The following is a 20,628-nucleotide window of genomic DNA, read 5'->3' as shown; positions in this document are numbered from 1 at the left end:
AGTAAGCCAACAGAAGTTAGAATCTGCGATTTGATGAAGCCATTAGCAAGTTTGGTTTTATCAAGAATCAAGATGAATCTTGTGTATACAAGAAGGTCAGTGGGAATGATATTGCGTTCCTAGTCCTGTATGTCGATGACATACTGCTCATTGGAAACAGCACAAAATTGTTGGAGTCCGTAAAGGGCTGGTTGGGAAAGTGCTTTTCAATGAAGGACTTAAGAGAGGCACAGTACATATAGGGCATTAAGATCTACAGGGATAGATCTAAGAGGATGATTGGATTAAGCCAGAGTACTTACATTGATAAGGTACTGGCTCGATTCAACATGGAAAATGCTAAAAGAGGGCATTTACCCATGTCCTATGGCGTAACTCTCAGCAAGAAACAGTGTCCGCAGACACCTGTTGAGCGAGAAAGAATGAATAAGATCTCATATGCTTTGCTAATCGGATCGATCATGTATGCCATGATATGTACAAGGCCAGATGTATCGTATGCCCTAAGTGCAACGTGTCGATACCAATCGAACCCAGGACACTGTATTAAAACCATTCATTAATGGAGTAATTAATTTTTGTGCAAAATTATCATTCACTCTATTACTATTTAATTGTTGTTTAGAATTAAATAATGAGTCCATTCGATTTACGGAAATATTCAAAACAGGGTATGAAGACCATGTCTTGGATAAAGAAACACCTGTTAAGTGAACATTGAATATTAAATTGAAAAGTGTCCCTAATCAAGGTTATCTAACAGATAGACGATTGATGACCGCCATAGATTAGTGTGTAGTATGATTTACAACACCGTTTCTTGTGCTGCGAGGACGTGACGGTCATAAATCATTTGCAAAGGTACAGTTTGGAACTATACTTGATAAGACCTATGAGAGTACTTTAAGAAAATTTAAATTTTGTCATAAGTACATTTCTCATTATGACTATCGGAACTTATTTCCTCCGACCATGAGTACTGTGAAGTTTTCTTGTTTGAGTACTAGACTCTTTGATGTTTCCAAACGTCTGCCGTAACTGGGGATCATAACGGGAACACTCGGGAGACTATGTCCTCTTACTAAGAAGAACTTACAATACTAGACTGGGATTTTCCCCCTACTAACAATAGGGAAAATGTTTTTTTTGTTTAGAAGGCCGCTCAAAGAGCAAGACTGTGAAAATGCATGGCCGTGCTCAAATGGATTTTTAATATACAAGGAACTTAAAAATTCACATTCACAATAAACATTCACACTTTAATGCAATTGATTTGCATGATTGTGAAATGACAAGTTTATGTGAAAAATTGAACATACCAACTTAAGTACACATTATGACCTCATAACCATGCTTAAAAGGGTTTAAAATTGCTGTAGGTTAGGGATGCAACAATGCATTTAATCTACCCATGACATGCATAAATTAATCTAGGTATAAAGAAATAAAATTTTTGGTAAAAAACGAAAAACCCCTTGAAAAACATATTTTAGGGAGGATTTTGGCTTCTGGACAATCCAGAAAGGGTCAGAAACAATTTAGAACATCGATTCCACCCAAAAATCACTATTTTTGAGTCGAAATCTGGGTTCGACAGCCAAAATGAAAAAAATACGAGTTTTTAAATAATTAAAACGAGCTGCTAATCTAATTAGAAAACACAACATGAAATTTAAATCCATTTTAAATCACCTTAATTAATTACAAATTGCAATAATTAAAAGGAGCGCGGCTCCGATACCGCTGTTGGGTTTCGTAGCGTCCAACGCTACGCGGAAGAGAAACCCGCCCAAGACCCGCCCCAATAATTAAAACCATAAAACATGCATAAACATAATTAAACAATAATTAAGAAAAGAGATAAAGAAGTAATACCCTTGAAGCGTGCTTCGCTCGCAAACTGTGCTCTTACTTCGAAGCTTAGAGCCTCACAAGCGTGACGGTCTACAACGGCTCGTATCCACGACCCGACCCGAACGATCATCGCCTCGAGGGTTAGTCGAGACTTGACCAATTATAAAACTAGAGTTTTACGTACTTAAAGGTTTTCTCAATAATAAAATATGCCTTTTTGAGTTCCACTCAAGTTGTTTCCCAAATGCCTAATCTTGGGGTATTTATAGGGAATGACAACTTGCATCCCCATTTCATGATCAATGTGGGATAGTTGCATTTTTCACTAATTTATTTAATTTCAAAATAAATTACAAAATAATGCAATTACAAATCAACAAGTGGCATGAGGAGAGGAGAGGTTAGGTGAGGACCATGACCATGGGGGGACCATTGCCTTGCTCCCCAAGGCATGGCTCTTAGCCTTGGTCCCCACTCTCTTCAAACTGACTTCAAGCAAGGAGTGAGCTGGCAGCCCGCCATGCTGCCCATCTAGCAGTGCCAGCCTATGCACAGCTAGCATGGTCAGCACGCACCAGCCAGCACAGCTAGCACATGTGTGCTGCTAGCGAGCCACACATGCTGCTGGCTGTTGGGCGCTGGGTGATGCCTAGCATGGTGCTGCTGTGCGAGGCTGCTAGCATGCTGCTCGTTGCTCGCTGCTTGGTGCTGCCATGCGAAGGCACGCACGCAAGCAAGCAACCATAGCATGCTGCTGCCTCGATGGCCTACATGCACACGCACAGGCCTAGCCATGCGATAGTGTTGTGCTATGCGTAGGCTGTGCGAGGGCTTGCGATAGCACCTACGCACGCATCCTATGATGGTGTTGTACCATGCGAAGGCACGCACACATGCAAGCACGCTGATGCGATGGTGCTGCCATGCGAGGCACGCACACACGCAAGCACCTAGTGCTGGCGATAGTCCTGCCTTGTGCGCCTGGCACGCATGGTGCGCCTAGCACACACATGGTGCGCCTAGCACACGCATGGTGCGCCTAGGCTTGCGCCTAGCTATGCATTGTGCATGCTAGCTTGAGTTAGCCTAGCATTCACATGGCTAGGCCATTGTGATGCTACGGCTACGCTCGAACTTGTTGCTTGTTGATTTTGTGATGTTCGGTCTCGACGCCCTAGGCTCGATATCCGACGTCATTATTCGTAATATTCCAGTGACTCATCAAATCCTTCGGATTGATTCGTCGGTTCAGATCGACAGTTCTTTTGGGTTTGACCCGAAGGGCTCAGTCAAGACAAAGCTGTAATATCAGTTGTTCACTAATATTACAGATCGGAAGTGGCCTCCACCCAGGCATTCTGATCACTTGATCTCACAAAAGAATTAGCTTTCTGATAATTCTGAACCCTCTATTAGAATAATACACTTGTTGGAAGGACACCTTTCCTTTCAAAAAAAAGGGTGAGGGGCAAAGTTAGAGTAAAGATTGTAAGCACTTTTAACAGTAAATTGGCCATTAGACTTCACTTCCCGACATAAGGTCTCCTTGGTCGTAGCAAACTTAGGAAGAGGGATACTCTCAATGAGCTTACAAAGGTAGTGTGGGATAATATGTTTGATTCTACTAGTGTTCCATTCCCTGTTCAAAAATATTACTAATAGTCCAGTGTGCAATTGAATCTGGTATTGGAGTGTCAATAGCAAGGTATAAAGGCCTACTTCCCACCCAATGACTATACCAAAGGTAAATATCCTCCCCATTCCCTATTCTATAAGAAATGTCCTTTAAAAGAAGCTTCTTTCCTTTTAAAATATCCCTCCAAAGAGAGAGTCCCTAGGATTAGGAATACTATTGAGAAAGGAGGACTTAGGAAAGCATCTATCTTTTAGGATCCTAAACCAAAGCTTATCTATCTCATGAATGATGCGCCGTCCTAGCTTTTCCATGAAAGCAAGATTCCAATTATAAAGAATTCGCATTCCTAACCCCCCCCCCCCATTCCAGAAGGAAGACACACTTTATCCTAACTAATCCTAGGAAGATAATGAGACCTATCCACCTTATTACAAAGAAAACGCCTACAACTTCTTTCCAAATCATCTAGAATATCACAAGGAATGAGGGTCGATTGCATTGCATAAAATGGGTAATAATGAAGAACTGATTTAATGATAGTGCTCCATTTTGCTTGCCAACCCTAATTTTATCCTTGTTTTTATTTAGGAGATCAACATAATCACATTTTTTCCAAATGATTAGGACTAATGTTAATTTCTAAATTTTTACTATAGGAGGGGGCCTCCTTTATATTTTAGGAGCTAAGAATGGCAAGCTTAAGGGAAAGACACATTTTACGCGGAAAAACTACCTTAGACTTTGTAGGACTAATGAAGAGTCCGAAAGGGAGCCAAACTCTAAAAGAGTTTTTTTAATAATTAATCTCAACATTGTGAACCGAAGCTTTGGCAAAAAGAAAAACATCATCCGCATAAAATAGATGTGAGATGCTCACATCCTTACCAATTTTAATCGTATTTCATTGACCATTCCCAAGTCTTTGCTCAATCATGAGAGATAATCTTTCAAGACATAACACAAAAATATATGAGGAAAGAGGTTCACCATGCCTTATCCCTCTTTAAGGTGTAAAACTATCAGTAATTTCACCATTCCATAAAATGAAAATAAAAGGGGTACTGATATAACTCAAGATGAGTCTAACAAGAAAATTCGGAAACTTTAACCCGATTAAATTTTCCCTAATGAACCCTCACTCTAAGCTATCATATACCTTAGAAATGTCAATTTTAAAGGCCATTAGAGCTACTTCTTTAATAACTAGTATATTCTCATCAATAGATTTCCTTCAAAGAAATTATATTAGACCGGATTATAAGGTTTCCTAGCAAAGGTTTAACTCTATTAGCAATGATTAGTCACTAATTTATAATTAGTGTCACAAAGTCCGATATGTCTAATATCATTTGATGTTTCCGGGTTTTCAACTTTAGGGATAAAGGAATTATATGAATTAATAATCGATTGAGGAATGGCACCTTCCAAGAAGCAATTGGAGATAAGGCTAGTAATTGAATTACCAATGATATCCCAATGTTTTTGGAAGAAAATAGGCTGAATTCCATTGGGATTAAGGCATTTTATAGGAGCCATCGATTTAAGAGCATTTCTTATTTCAAGGTCAATAATTTTGCTAGACAAAAAACAAAAATCCCCATTAGACACAACTGCATTAGGAGTGAAGTTAACATTCCTAGGTTGGGCTGATTGAATGGTGGAGAAAATGGTAGAGAAGTGCTTGACACACATAGCTTTAAGGACACCCTAATCGCTCACCCAATACCCATCCCCATTTTTTAGGCTCAAAATTTTTCCACGGCTATTTTTAATCTTGGCCAGGATATGAAAATACTTAGTGTTCCAATCACCAAATTTGCGCCAATTAACACCCGCCCTCTGAGCCTAAATCTGTCTTTCATATTTTAAGACTTCGTTTAATTGGTGGGTAAGTTCTCTCTCAAGATTAACAAGAAAAGAATTATAGCCATAACATAACACTTTCTGAATTCCATGTATTCGCGCAATCAATCTATTTTTATTAAGGATGGATTTATTAAAAACACATTTATCCCAAACTTTGACCTCATTAATAAATACAGACTTGGCTCTATCAAAATTATTATTCCTCTTACCCAACGAAGTAGAAAAAAAATCATTAAACTCAAGATGTTCCAACCATGAATCTCTACATCTTAAAGGAAAGTTTCAATCAGAAATTGAAGCACAAGTAGAAACCATGATTGGACAATGATCTGAATATGTTTTAGGGAGATGAAATACCTTTGTGTTTGGGTGCTCTTTCATCCATTCAGAATTAGCTAAATCTTTGTCTAGACTTTCTTTGATTAAGAATGAATCGTCACGTTCATTATCCCAAGTAAATCTTGGCCCATTAAACCCAAGACCAATCAATCCTACCGATTTCGTCCACTCTGAAAAAACTAACCCTTGTGAATTTGTGATTGGTCTGCCCATTAAACCATGGGTTCGAAGCTGGTGGTTTGTTCGCCTGAAGCTCTCTCCAAAGCATACATTTTTCTTTGGTTGTAGAGGTAGCGTGGACACCAATAATCAGCATTTCTTGTTCCACTGGAGAAAGCTTAAAGAGGGAACGGAAAACATTTGGTGAGTCTATTGTAAACTCAACCAAATGAGCAGGGCTTCTCCACATTAACCAAATACCACCCTTTAAGCCTTTTGCAGCAATGATTCGACAATCATCAAAACCCAGATTTTTGACAAATTTATTACCCGTATTTTCATTAGTCATAGTTTCAAGAAGTATCGAAATATCAGGTTTTTGAGCAAGCAAAACCTCTTTTGTAAGAGGAATAAAATCCTTACTAGCAGCGCCTCTAACATTCCATTAGATGGATTTCATATTGACTAATCAAAATGGTAATTTTGGAAAAATCCCAAGACGATTGAGATTATTCCGAACGGCTGCTGGGGTGAGATACTTCCACTCCTCCCATTGGTGTAGCTTCTCCATTGCCCACACATCCTCCATCGAAAGAGGTGATGCCTGCATTTTCACCTCCGACACCGAATTTCCTATCGGAACAAATTTAATTTAAAGTCACCAAAAAGTCGGAATAAAATCCCGAAGAACACATGGAAAGATAGAAACACAGAGCTTCGTGCACCGAGGCTCGGCTAGCAGGGCTGCATGTACAGCTCGCATGTTACTGCTGAGCCAGGTGCATATTTGGATTTGCGCAAGAGTATGGATGCGAGCATGCTTTGGTGCGGTAGATGGCTGTCGTGTGTTGTGTGGCTTGGGGCTGCTAGGAAATGCCTAGCGCCAGCAGCACAGGCGTGCAGGCCACTGTGCGAGGCTACTAGCCAGCACCCAGCTCGCGACCTAACGCTACGGGGCTGTACAACCTTGTAGTATGGCATGGCTGGGCTCCTGAGTGCCCCAACATCGAGGCCCATGGCTGCTAGGCAGCCCCTGCTTTTGTGATAGAAGCACCTGGCCCAAAGTTGGCTCAGGTGTTGCTCCATTTGGTTTTTGCGACTTTGCAGTTTGATTTAAAATGAGCCTAGGCCTCGGTTATTCATGTACTTGCTAAATTTTTGATAAAATTTTTTTTGATCACCTTAATTAATTTTAATTGGATTAATTTAATTAAGTTGGATGTGGAATTTAGTGGGAGCTTCATTAATCAATTTTGAACTTAATTAAGCCTTGATTGTGATTTTCGTTATTGCGTTAGTTCACATAATTGGATAAACTCTTGACTAGTTTTAATTAGGCGTGTTCATCGGATTAACCACCTAAGTTAGTAACTAGTACGCGCTCGTTTGATACAATGTTTGTTATTGTTGCTTGAATTATTTGTAAGATGCATGGGCCATTCACTTTAGAAGTGAATGGGTGAATGGAATATTATAAATGTTTTTATGCAGGTTTTTACAAAAAGGAATCTACTATGGCCCGACTAGGATAGTAAATACGGACTGGGTTCCATTTCGTATTTTTGTAGATCCAAATACGGACTACGTGCTGTTAAGTATTTTGTACATAGATTATTTAGACTAATCCTAGTTACTAGTAATTGGATAATTGGTGGTGAAGTCTCAAGACGACGTTTCTAAGAATACGAAGCCAAAAAGATGCTATGATGGCCTTGAAGATTAGATGCTTCAAGTTTCAAGGGGTCATGCTAGTTTACCAATGCATCGTTAATTATCTTTTATATATTTTGCTTATATATAAATTGCGATATTAGATGCATGTTTAGTATTTCGAATTTTGAATGATCAATTTAGCTCATTTTAATAAGCCAACATAGAAACCCTAAGTCCCTATAATATTGAGTTAAAATTTACCATTCCAAAATGACACTTACCGAACTAATGAGAATAGTAATGGGCTATGTCAAAGCAAGGCATTACTACTTTCCTAGGGAAGTAAGGTATACTAGGTATACGCATCAGTTTTGGTTAAAACTCAACGATATAGGTAAGGAGTCCTTAGATGTTGTGGCAATGGAGATAAACGTCATGAAAGCTTTAGATGCGACGTTTTATAGAACCAAGAATAGCTTAGAGCTATTAGCAATTAGATTGCTTATGTTAAAATATTATGTGTAACAAGGCAAAGCATGTTTAATCACTTATTGATTTTTGGGGTCTTGGAATTGTTTTATTCTCGTCTAGAGAGGGACAAATTTAAGAGTGTGGACAAACGCTTAATAAGATTGAAAATTTTCATGTATGCTTTAAATTTCAAACTTATTGGTTTTATGAATGGCTATTTTATTGCAAATTCTTTCATTTGTAGCAAAATGTCTGCAACTAACACCAACAACAACCAATTTTCCCTACGCTCAATTCTCAATAAAGAGAAATTGAGTGGGCCAAACTTCCTTGATTGGCAAAGGAACTTGCAAATAGTCCTCATGTAAGAGCAAAAGGAATACGTCCTTGACGAGGAAATGCCGACGCTCAAAATGAGGAGGTCTCAAAGGGTGCCTTAAACCGATGGCATGTTGCCAATCGGGATGTCAAAATGTAACATGTTGGCCACAATGTCTCCGGATCTCCAAAAGACTTTCTTTGAGAATGAGACGGCTTTTGGGATCATATCTTAACTTCAAAATATGTTCCAAGAACATGCCAGAATTAAGAGGTTCGAGACCCATCGGCAAATCCTTGAGAGCAAGCTCTAGAAAGGAGAGCCCGTCAGCCCTCGTGTGCTCAAAATGATTGGATTATTCGAGAACATGGAGAGGCTTGATGCGGGATACTCGAACGAGATGGAAATTGACATCATTCTCCTTTCACTGCACAAAGGTGATGGTCAATCAAGATGAACTATAACATGCACAACATGGAGAAAACCCTCACGGAGCTTCACGCGATGTTGAAGCAAGCCGAGTTAATGCTCAAAGATGAGGGGAAGCATGACATACTTATGGTCAAGAAGCGCAAGACATTAAGCGATCGGGCAAGAAGAAGGGATATAAGGGGAAGGGTAAGAAGTCTTTTCCGCCTAAGCCAAAAGCTACCAAAGGTGACAAGAAAAAGAAGGTAGCCACTTATCAATCCAATTCCGAATGCTTTTATTGATAGAAAAAGGAACATTGGAAACGAGATTGCCTCAAGCTCAAAAAAGATAACAAGAACGACACCGTTGCTTCTGGATCAGGTATATTTGTTATAGAACTTAACTTTACTAGCAAAACTTCATGGATATTAAATACCGGATGTGGCTCACAACTTTGTTCCAATGCTCAGGGACTAAAGAAAAGTAGAAGGCCAGTGAAGGGAGAAGTGGAACTTTAGGTAGGTAATTGAGCAAGGATTGCAGCCGTTTCCGTAGGAACACTCAGATTGTCTTTGCCCCTCGTTCTTGTTTTAGAACTTGACGAATATTATCATGTTCTAAACATCACCAAAAATAGTATTTCAATTTCAGCATTCGACGCCAAGGGTTTTGAATTTCGGAAAAGGGGAAAGTTGTTCATTTTATCTTGATAATGTTTTATATGGTATGACATATTCAGAAAATGGTCTTTATGCGTTTTCATTAAACAAAAAAGTTTATAACATTAATGATACCACTAAAAGGGTTAAGACCAGTGAGTCGAATCAAACCTACTTGTGGCATTGTCGTCTAGGCCATATAAACATGAAACACATTAAGAAACTTCTCCATGAAAGAATTCTTGGTTCATTTGACTTAGAGTCGTTTAAAAATGCGAAGGATGCTTACTTGGCAAGATGATAAAACAACCCTTCTCCAAGTTAGGAGAAAAGGCTACTGACTTATTGGGGCTCATACACACGGATGTATGGGGACTAATGAGCACAACCACAAGAAACGGTTATGGCTATTTTATCACATTCACGGACGACTATAGTAGATATGGTTATGTCTACCTAATGTCGCACAAATCTGAATCCTTTGAAAAGTTCAAAGAATTTCAAAGTGAGGTGGAAAATCACCTTGGCAAGAAAATAAAAGCACTTCGATCGGATCGAAGTGGCGAGCATTTGAGCTACGAATTCGACGACCATCTAAAATAACATGGTATTCTCTCATAAATGACACCTCCAGGAACTCCACAATGGAACGGAGTGTCTGAGAGGAGAAATCGAACTCTATTAGACATAGTTTGGTCCATGATGGCTCGTACCGATCTTCCTATCTCTTTTTAGGGACACGCACTTCAAACCGCAGCACTAACATTGAACCATGCTCCGTCAAAATCTGTCGAAAAAACTCCATATGAATTATGGACGAAAAAACCTCCATGGTTGTCTTTTTATAAGATTTGGGGTTGTGAAGTATATGTCAAAAGACTTATGTCAGTCAAGCTTGCACCAAAATCTGACAAATGTTTCTTTGTGGGGTATGCAAAATAAAGAAAGGGGTATAACTTGCACAACCAATCTGAGAACAAAGTATTTATTGCTCGAAATGGTGTCTCTTTGGAAAAGGAGCATCTTTCCAAAATGACAAGTAAGAAAAAATTTGAACTTGATGAAGTTCGAGTAGATGACCAAAAAAGTCAATCTAACAAAACTGACAATCAAAGGGCTTTGGAAGCAGCTATTGATAAAAGTCAAAGTCAAACCAACAATGTAAATGCTCAATTTATAACCCTGCGTAGGTCGCAAAGGCAAAGATCTCAATCAGACAGGTACCTTGGTGTTGTCTTAACCGAGAATTAAGACATCCTAGTTATGGATGAAAATGATCCAGCGACATACAAACAAGCTATGACGAGCCCCGACTCTACTAAATGGCTAGAAGCCATGAAATTCGAGATGGACTCCATGTTTGAAAATCATGTAAAGGACTTGGTTTATTTGTTCGAAGATTACACACTTGTCGGTTGCAAATGGATATTTAAGTTAAAAACCGACAAAGAAGGAAATGTATATGTATACAAAGCTAGACTTATGCTAAAAGGTTAAAGGAAAATTCACGACGTTAATTATGATCACTACTACATTTTTGACCGAATACAACAGCATAATAAAGGCTACTACAACGGTATTTTAATTGTCGTTGCAATAGAGTAGGTTATTGCCACGGATTTAAAACTAATGTTCTTAGAGGTAGAGCTATTGCCACGGCTCTAAAGAACCGTTGCAATAGCCTAGCTATTTTAACAAAAATGAGAGCTATTGCAACGGTATGTATTATATCATGAAAATTTTAGAAGCGCGCATTTCTTCCCTCTAATTTTTTCACCAAATATTTTGAAAAACATGTGTTTATTCATAACTCATTCTCACGGATTCTCACAATACCCATTCTCACATCACCCATTTTCTCCATTTCCCCCAATTCTCAATTTTCCCCTTCTCACATTCACATATTTTCTTCAACTCCAGAATTACTTCGAAATTCTGAGGTGAAAATCACGAAAAAAAACATGAAAATAAGCAAATAAATCTTAGAAAGTAGACGAAGGCGGCAGTGAGGAGGTGGTGGCTGATAGCGGTACATAGTATGTCGCTTCTTCCAATCTTTCGTTCTTCGCTGCCTCACACCTCAGTCCTCACCGGCCACCTGTAGTCCAGTAGATCGACCGTCGCCCATGATCCATCGTGCCTCAGTGCCTCACAGGAACTCGGCCGTCGTTGTTGCCACACCGTCGGCCGTCTTCGATGCATCAATGGTATGTCTTAATGTCTTATACTCTTAATTAATTAATTTAGTATATCTTGCTCTTATAATCGAAATCCCCAATTTGAAATTTTGATTGTTAACTCTATTTTTCTGATTTTAATGTTTCAATTGTAATAATAAACAAGGTCAATTGCTTATTATTCGATTTTAATCCCCAATTTTAATCTTCGTTTTTTTTGTAGTCTTCTTCTCCTTTCACCCTTTTATCTCTTTCCTCCTAATCTTCACAAAAATCAGGTACCTAATTCTTCCTTATTATTCTCTATTTTGATTTTTTCTTGTAATTTTTTTTTTTAATTTTTATTGTTATATGCAGTGGTTTTTGTTAATTGTATAACTTATTTATTATAAATTTGTTGCCTTGATTGTTATTTGTTAATATTAATGTTCATCAGAATTTTTTGATGAAAGTTGCAGCTTCTGGTATTTTTCGTGATTTACTGTCGAGTTTTGAGTCTATTTGATCAGCTCGTTGTCCTATAGCTTGCGAATTCTATGGAATTATAATGATATAAGTATCTGGATGATAATACTATACTTATTGGTGGTGCATAACTTAAGTATTTACAGAATCTATTTCTATGTTCTTTTGTTTGTTTACATTATTTCACAGAATCTCTAAAACAATAGGGATTAATAAATGTCGTAACTTGGTTTTATGAAGATATATTAGAGCCCCCCCCCCCCTTCTCATGCCTTTTCCTTGATTAATCCTATAATTAATACTTATTGCCACTATTATTACATAAGGAACATTTTGTGAGCAATTAATGATTGAAAAGGAACATTTTTAATGTAGTAGGCTAATGTAGTGGTTTAATTTGGTGGAGAAAAGGAAGGGTCAGGAAACAAATTGTGGCACAATTGGTGTAAGGAATAGGTTTGATCCCTCTTTTTTTGATGTGGAGCTAGTATATAGGGTATTATTGGATTATATTATATCTTTTAGAATGTCTCCATGCAATGAGTTTTAGTAGTAGATTCACTAAATTGTCATACAGTGAATGTGATGCAAGGGCAGGTTTACATTTGCAAATTATAGTGTGTTCACGATTAATTTTCTGATAGTGTATTAATTGTGGTTGACAAGTTTCGTTGTTGGTGGACTTGCTAATATTTGAAAATACAGAGACTAGCATCAGGTTCTTGTTACCTTATTAATGAAATTGTAATGAATTCTTCCGTTCTTCATTTCACTTATCTTTTTTAGAACCAAACTGCTGGGAATGCTTTAACATTCACGAAGAGTTTTTCTTTTCTTACTACCACATATCATATTATATCCTTTTGAGCTTTTAAATCAATACCTATTCATTTGGATAATATGCACTATTTCACTATATTTGTGTAAGCTGTGTGTTAGATATGTTTTCCCTGACTCTATAGTGGCCACCCAGTCATGGTTTATTCTTGCTCATGTAATTCCTGATTCTTTCACCATCTTTTATTTTAATCTTTGGAAGATGCAACAGTGATATATACATATTTACCCTTTATCTCTTGACTGCCAGAAACCATTATTCTCAAAATTTGGAGCCATTGTTATAATTTCTGTTCTTTGAACTTTTAAAGCCTCAATTTTTTTCTGGCCTTCTGGTGTAGGCATCTTTTGATCTCTTTTACCATCTGATAATGACTATATTGCTATGTGGATTTGCTTATGACTTGAACTGCCGTTGATTTATGCTTTAGGTATCTTGATGGGGTCACATATCTTATATAAAAATTCCCATTTGTTGAATGTTATAATGTTTGGAGCACTGATAATATCAACTGATCATATCATTGCTTTGGTTGATAGCGGCACAGACGGTCTCAATTTCATTGTTGCATGTCCCTTCCTTGAGCTGATTGCTTGAAATTCTGTTCAAGGTAAACAACGAATTTTCGTTTTTGAGAATTAAAGTTGAAGTTTTTGCTTTTGTGTTTGGGATGAAGTTGAATATTGATTTGGGGTGGATGATTTGGTTCATTCATGGGGTAAGACTTTAAAGATCTAAGTTTATTACTTTTTTCTAATTGCTATATTCATTGTTCAAGCTCATGTGCGTGCTTAGGTTATTTAACTTATTAGATAAGAATATATGATAGTGGGTTTTGCAGGGTTTAAGGAAAAGAAAAAGATAAGATTATTTTGGCTCCAAATATTGTGTTTCAGCCTATTTTCTTGAGTCATAAATATATAGCATTAATTTTTTCAATCTAGAGTAAAAGAAGAATTATTAAGTTGGTAGTAAACTGCAGAGGGAGAATCAGATCAGCTTACTAGAAATTTAGTAAATGCACAAATGGAAAATACATACAATTTTTTTTTCTAAGAAAGGTACTAAATGGAAAGGATGTAGGCATTATTCTAAGTGGCCGTACGAATTGAATGTCATTTACTCAATACACTATGTAGCATTTGAATTGTAAGTGTTTAATTAATTAAGTTGGCTTTTTGACTTGTCAAGCATCATGCTAGTGGAGTCAATCTCTGAGTTTGTTTGGGATTGTTTGAACTATTTTATTGTGGAGTCCATCTTTGATTTTGTTTTGAATTGTTTGAACTATTTTGTTATAACGAATGCAAGTAAATGATTCTGCATGACCCTTAATCACACAGTAGTTACTTCCCAATTCATAATACTATTAAAAGAATAGGCAATCATTCAAATCATATGCCTATGCATTTTTAAAATAAAATAAATTACAAAACACAAAACATTAAAAAATTTTTTAAAAAAAAACTTGTTTATTCCGGTAATGCAACTGCTGCCCAATTTGAATAATATTCTCAAAATGGGACTTGATAGTATCCTCCTCCATCGGTCTTTGCAGTTGCTGAGATAATTGTGTTGCACTGCCCTAAAAAAACCAAGTATGATACATTCAGAAAAAGCAGGCTTCAAACAGCTCTAGGCTTTTTTTTTATGTGTTTTCCATCTACATGGGGATTTTTTTTTTTTAATTTCCTGTTAAAAATTTGCTCCAATTAAGTTGCATCCTGTAGCTAATTTTGGGTCTAACAATCTAACATGCAAATTCTTCTATGAAAATGAGGATAAACAAGCAGATTAGATGGGAACTTTCTTGTTTTCAAGGCTATTAAGGTATATGGGATAGCTTGTGTCCTCCCACCGCATTGCGGTTTGGTTCCCATCTTCCTTTTTGGGTTGGTTTTTTTTACATGGGCCATGGGCCATTGGTCAAGCCTTGTTAAAATAAGTAGATGTCTTAAGCTTAGCTGAACTACAAACCATTTTGCCGTTTCTATTGCATTCTAGGTAGGCCAAGATATTTCTAACCTTGCTTGTGTTATGGTGCATCTGGCAGTGAGGAGGTATGTGGCAGTCAAATGTAGGTATATGTACAATCAATACATAAGGTAATTTATAATATATTCAAGTGCTGCAATATTGTTAGAGATATTATTATACTTCGCTGATTATATTCTTAGTGGGTCTTTGCATTTTACATATCGTGGATATTATGAGATTTGGTATGCAAGATCAGTATGAAAGAAAATGGAGTTTCTTGAGAATCTATGTTTCTTATATGTTAGATTTTTGGTAGTGGAGCTGCTGGTTTCCCATTCTAGTGATTTTTAGGATTTATTACTTGAGATTTGTTAATCAAATGGTGATATGTTATTTGGGAAGAACATTGGAAATTTCACCTACTGTTTGTGAGATATGAGTCTCTCTGCAGTCGTACGAATTCTAGCCTAAAATTTATTTAAAAACTCAATTTTGTGGGAGAGTTAGATCTCATTAGTAATAAGTATTTGATTTTTATTTAGTCAGGCTCTATGGATGATGTTTGTTAATTTGTTGTCATATTTGCTGGAAATTCTTTGTTTAGAAGAATGTTAGCGGGTTTCACATCTTTATGAACTATAGGCGGGCTGCAACCATGATGCAAGTAATCCAGTCCTATATATAGAGTTACACAACAAATAAATATCCTGAGTGATTTGATAAAAAAATGTTGCCTAATTACGAACCTTAGTACTAAATTTCTTAGGGACCTCAGTCTTTGAGAACACCTTAACTACTAATGACATCCCAGAAATGGTGGCAACTTAGTTCACCTACACTGCATGAATCAAGTGCTTTTGATCATGTCTTTTGTTAGTCGGAAAACTATTAGTTCTATTTCTTGTTGGTTATTTAGCTAGTACTTTGTAATATTCTAGGGTGCTATTTTGTTTTTCAGACTTAGAATGTTTATCTTTTGGTAATGTGGCTACTGCCACTATAAATTAATAATAATTTCCTTTCTGTGTAAAAAAAAAAAAAAAAAAAAAAAAAAAAACTTCTTTGCTGCCATCTTTTAAATAACTATTATCTGTGCGTTTTGAACTTTTCTCATGTTGATTGTGGCCTTGGTCTATTATAATTTATAATTTAGTTCAATTATATTTCTATTATTTTTTTCAATTTTACGTGAAGGTGCATGAGGAGTTAAATGGAGCGGAAGTATAGTGACTAGTCATCTAACAAATGGTGCATATATGTTGGCGACTCTTATTCAAGTTCCGTCTTTGTGAAGATTTGGAAATTTCGGCTTATATATGTTGACAATTTTTATTTTGGACGATTAAATTAATTATATAACTTTTATTTTTTATTAGTAGGGTATGTCATACCAAAAACAAACAATTAATATTTTTTAATGTACGTATTTCACATTATAATTATTAGATATAAATGATACTTTGATTTATTTCTGTTAGCATATTTTAATTTGTACTGACTAATTATACATATATTATATTACCATCCCATCCCAACAAAAAAAAAAAATTGATCAATCTGTTGCAGTAGATACGTACTCCTATCATTGTATTAATTAGCTTCATCCGTTGCAATAGGTTCAATCTCATCATAATTATTAGTCAGTACTTTATTGCCACGGATCATTGGTGCCGTGGCATTAGGTGTCATATGCCGTTGCATTAGACCTACTGCAACGCCAGCTGATGCCACGGTACATGGCCGTTGCATTAGGCCTAATGCCACGGATTTTGACGCCAAATGCAACGGATTTAGGGGTTGCAATAGATCAGAAATGTAGTAGTGGATGAAACTGAAAGGAATGGTGTCCTTCGAACAAGTGTATTATTCCGATAGAGGATTCAGAATTAATTAGGAAAGCTAATTATTTGGTGAGGTCAAGTGATCAGAATTCCTAGCTGGAGGCCGCTTTCGATCAGTAATATTAATGTATAATTAATATTACAACTTGCTCTTGACTGAATCCTACGGGTCACACCCAATTGTGTAGCCGAACAAAGGCGACGAATTAATCCGAAAGATTATATACGTCGATGAGGATTTTAGGAACTCAGTCGTCGAATACTTAGCTTAGAGCGTTGAATCCGAGCGTCGAAGGTTGAGTCCATTGTAGGAATCGACGAGACGAGAAATAAAGTCAAACAATAAGTCAACACATAGCCTTAGCGTCGCATTGGCTTAGCCAAGCGAGGGATAGTCTTTATAGGGCTGCTAGCCTAACCGTTAGCAAGACCGCAAGACCAGCAGCCCTATGTTAGTGATGGCTGGGGCTTGCTGACCAAGCTCGCGTGATAGCAGTGCTAGCAAGGCCAGCCGCATGCTAGTGTGTTGGACCTCGCTAGCTTCTGCTAGCGCAAGCTAACCCAGGCTGCTTGTCTAGCGAGAGCAGCAGCTGCCCCGCATCGCACAACAACCTCCATGGGATGCGAGACCTACTTGTGCGATCAAGTGTGGCATGGCCCAGCAAGGTAGGCTTAGTCAAGGCACCAGGCGCCAGCGCGACATCCTTGGTGGCCAAGGTAGCCCGTCAGCTGGCCAGACATGGTTGGCCTTGTTTTATGGGAGTTGGAATGCTTGGGGAGCAAGGAGGGCATGTGGTCCTCCTTGTGGTCCTTACCTACTCCCTCCCTCATGTTGACACTTGTCATTGACTATTGCATAGCGTATTTAATTTAATTTGGAATTAAATTAATTGCTTACATTCTTAATTCAACAACTCTCCCACATGGGAAGATGATTGAAGTTTTTGGACGCCTTTGCCTATAAATAACAACTTTAGGAATTGAGATTATTCACTTGAGTTGAACTCAATAAGGTATCTTCCCAAAGCATGAGAAAGCCTTTAAGTTCGTAATACTCTAGTTTCTTTTGGTCTAGCCTCATCTATGCTACGAGGTAGGGACCCGTTCGGGCACGAGGGTGTGAGAAGGAGGAGGGCTTGCAATTGCGGGTTTAGAGCTTTCCGTGTTCGTGCTCGATGTTCGTGTGAAGCACGCGTTAAGGATAACCAAGTCTTATCCTTACTTTCTCTCTCTTCCCTTTATTTGTTTATGTTTTCAATAATTGTATGTTATTTTTTTTAGTTGTTATATTATGCATGCAATCCTTTTGCGTGTTTTGTTTCCGCGCGGTTTCGAACACCGCAAAACCCAACAGCAGTATCAGAGCCTCTTGCATTTAATTTTGACAACTAAAAATTAATTTAAATGATTTAAATTGAATTTAAGTTTCAGGATTAGCAACCTAATTAGATGAGGACCTCGGTTTAACTTGGATTAAAATCATATTATCGTTAATTTATGACTACGAACCTAGATTTCGACTCAGAAATAGTGAATTATGGGTGGAATCGCAGTTCTAAATCAACCTTTACCGACAAAGTGATTAAAAAATGGCTTCCAGAGGCCAAAATCTACTCAAAAAGTGGTTTTTCGAAGGGTTTTTCATTTGGAACAAAAGTTTTTTAAATCTTTATACCTTGATTAATTGTGACATGCAATTGTTGGATTAAATGTTTGATAATACCATTAATCTTCTGCAATTTAATTCCTTATTGAGCATGTTTATATTGTAAATTGGTTGCTTAATTTGGATAGCTCTTAATTTCACATAAACTTGGTGTTTCTCATTCTTACGAATAAATTGCTTGTAATGTGAAACTTTATGTTTAAAATGATTTTTGAACCCTTAAAATAGTTAATGATTCAATCTTTAATGGTTTAAATGGTTGAATTTTGACTTGCTAAAATCCAAAGTGAACAAATTTTGAGTTTTAATCATTTTGGAAGTTCATTAAAATCATGAATGTTCATACTTGTACTTGAATTATTATTCGTATTAGAAGGTTGTATTATTCAAATACGCATGAGTGATTGTTGGATAAATTATTTCATTGGATTGTTGATTACTTATTCAACTAATTTTGTCAAATCTCATTATGAATTTTATTTTGGTAAAACTAATTATGAGAAAGGCCCTCAATTTTTATTCCATTAAGTTGAGCCAAAATTATTAAGGAATAGTTCTTGGAAGTAATTTTGGTTTGTGCACTAAAATTGAATTTAATTAAGTTAGACTTGTTTTAATTCTAAAATTGCTCAAAAATTAGTTCTAAAAACCAATTTATTATTAATTTAGTGTAACACAAAAATCGGAATAAAATCCCGAGGCACACAAAGCAAAGTCGAAGCCCAAACCTCGAGAACGAAGGCTCGGCTAGCAGGGCTACTTGCGCAACCCGCATGTTGATGCTGAGCCAGGTGCGCAATGTGTGTGTGTAGGTTGGCTGCTTGGTGCGAGGAGGGTATGCGAGGAAGGCATCATGGCGCGGCAGCAGCAGTAGCGTGCGCGCGCGCCATGTGCGAGCTAGCTGCTAGGCAGCTCCCAGCAATAGCTTAGCACTTGCGTGCGTACGAGCGACTGGGGATACTAGGAAAGGCTAGCTCGTGGCCTTAGCATAGTGCCAAAGGCCCGGTTTTATTTAGTCATTATTTTTTACTCGTTTTTTATTTTGCGTTTTTGTTTAAAGTGTGGCTAGGCCTTGGTTTTTCACGCACTTGCAAAATTTTTTACAAAATTTATTTTGATCTGCTTAATTAATTTTAATTGGATTAATTTTAATTAAGTTGGATGTGGAATTTAGTGGGAGCTTCATTAATCGGTATTGAACTTGATTAAGACTTAATTGTGGTTTTCGTTATTGCGTTAGTACATATAACTAAATAAACACTTGACTAGTTTTCATTAGGCGTATTAATCGGATTAACCACCTAAGTTAGCAACTAGTACGCGCTTGTTTGATATAATGTTTTGTATTGTTGCTTGGATTATTTGTATAAATGCATGGGCCATTCGCTGTAGAAGTGAATGGGTGAATGAAATATTATCAATGTTCTTATGCAGGTTTTTACAAAAGCGTAATTAGTATGGCCCGACTAGGATAGTAAATACGGACTACGTTTCATTTCGTATATTTGTAAATCTAAATACGGACTACGTGCCGTTAAGTACTTTTTTACTTAGATTACTTAGATTATTAGTCCTAGTTACTAGTATGTTTCATGCTTGATGGTGTAGTCTCAAAACAGCGTTTCTAAGAAGGCGAAGCCAAAAGACGCTATGGTGACGTTGAAGATTGGATGCTTCGCGTTGCAAGGGGTCATGCTAGTTTTCCTTGGGTCTTTACTTATCTGTGATGTATGTTTTCTTATGTATATAATTGCGATATTAGATGCATGTTTAGGATTTCGAATGTTGAAAAATTAATTTAGTTCACTTAAATCAACCAACATAGAAACCCTAAGTCCCAAAGAATATTGAGTTATAATTGCCATTCCAAAATGACACTTACGGAACTATTGAGAATTGTAATGGGCTATGGCAAAGCAAGGCATTACTACTTTCCTAGGGAAGTAAGGTATGTTGATGGGTTTGTCAAAGTAAGGCATAACACACACGCCAAATTTGTTTAAACTTAACGATATCAGTCAAGAGTACTTAGATGTCGTGGCAATGGAGATAATCGTCAAGGAAGCATTGGATGTGACGATTTATTGAACCAGGAATAGCTTAGAGCTATTAGTAATTAGATTGATTACCATAAAATATTAAGTGTTAAGACAACCAAAATCATTCTGAATCACTTATTTATTTTTGGGATCTTGGAATTGTTTTATTCTCGCCTAAACGGGACAAACTTATGAATGTGTGAATAAAACGTTAATAAGTTAATTGAAATTTCTAGTTTGCATGTATTTCAAAGCTTA

This window comes from Chenopodium quinoa, unplaced genomic scaffold, assembly GCF_001683475.1.
Source record: "Chenopodium quinoa cultivar QQ74 unplaced genomic scaffold, ASM168347v1, whole genome shotgun sequence".
Lineage (NCBI taxonomy): Eukaryota > Viridiplantae > Streptophyta > Magnoliopsida > Caryophyllales > Amaranthaceae > Chenopodium > Chenopodium quinoa.
Note: the sequence above shows the minus strand (reverse complement) of the source record.